Here is a 1354-nt window from a genome sequence, read left to right as displayed (position 1 = left end):
ATACATGAATGATTGCTAAACCAAAATGTATTTATTATTGGTATCTATATAGCACTGTCATTTAACGCAGCGCTTTACCCTCAAGAAGCTCACAATATAAGGTCCCTATCGCACATTCATACATACAGGACAATTTAGACAGGAGCCAATTAACCTTCCAGCATGTCTTTGTAGTGTGGGAGAAGTCCAGAGAAAACCCACGCAAGTAAAGGGAGAACATGCAAACTCCTTGCAGATAGTGACCTGGCTGGGGTCACCCCCGTATTGGGAAAGGTCCATTAAAGAATGGAGGTTTGAAGGTGACTGCTTGCTATCGGGAAATTCAGCTTTTCTTTGACAAACTTTAATAAATAAGGTCCATTTTGTATAAACATGAAATTTTGCTCAGAGCAGATATTGTACTACACACAGCTAAGGTTGGCAATAATGGGTAGTTCTTTCGTCCTTCATGGCAAAAACGTATGAACTACATCTGTAGCAGCCATGAATTGACATATGAGTCTTAAAATTTCATAGCATTCTGACTCAAAGTTCATAATTATGTGCTGTACCCCTAAACTACTTGCAAGCAGAAATTCAAGTGAGAATGTACTTTGCCCATGTAGGGCAAAGCAACAGTTGACTTTAATGCCTCCTCCTCAACAACACACTCTAAGATTTTTTTGTTGAGTCGTCAGAAGGATGACCCTGTATAAGCTATGAGTTGCTCCATTCTGAGCTTACACAGGGCTGAGAACACTCATGTGACAGCTTTTGGCCAATTACCAAGCACCAGTGCTCTGACATAGAGTAAGTCACAGGTTCTTCTATACCCAGAAGTACTGAGTAATTTCATTGCTCCTGGCAGTTGAATGGAGAGGCAGAGGGGGAGAAGAAAAAGTTAGTAAGTGAGAGGGGGCATTAAATCAAACCCATTGCTTTGCCCTGTATGGGAATATACACTTTTATGGAAACCTTATCATATATGTTCAGTATAGTTGGTGAGAATTCACTTGCAGAGATCCATAAAAATTATAGTGACAATGCTCCCATGTCAACCTTGTCAATTTTCACAAATCAAAAAAGACTTTAAAGCGGAAGTTAGGTTAAAAAAAATAACAATTTGCTGGGAGGTAAAGAATTTTGGCAGAAGAGACATGCAAAGTTTTTTTTTGCCAAAAAAGTTCTTCCTCTTTTCGATTTTTTATTCTATGAAATGCTGTGAATGGGCCGGGTGTTGGGCAGGATGTAACTTCTGTGTGCATGTGCAGGAGTTACATCATCAGTGGCCACCCAATAGCCAAAGAGGATTCCCATGCTGTGCATTATGGCAAAAAGCCACCCTTCACATAGTGGTTTACTACCGCTTTAATGT

This window comes from Nanorana parkeri, unplaced genomic scaffold (assembly GCF_000935625.1).
Source record: "Nanorana parkeri isolate BGI_ZX_2015 unplaced genomic scaffold, ASM93562v1 scaffold812, whole genome shotgun sequence".
In the NCBI taxonomy this organism is placed as follows: domain Eukaryota; kingdom Metazoa; phylum Chordata; class Amphibia; order Anura; family Dicroglossidae; genus Nanorana; species Nanorana parkeri.
Note: the sequence above shows the minus strand (reverse complement) of the source record.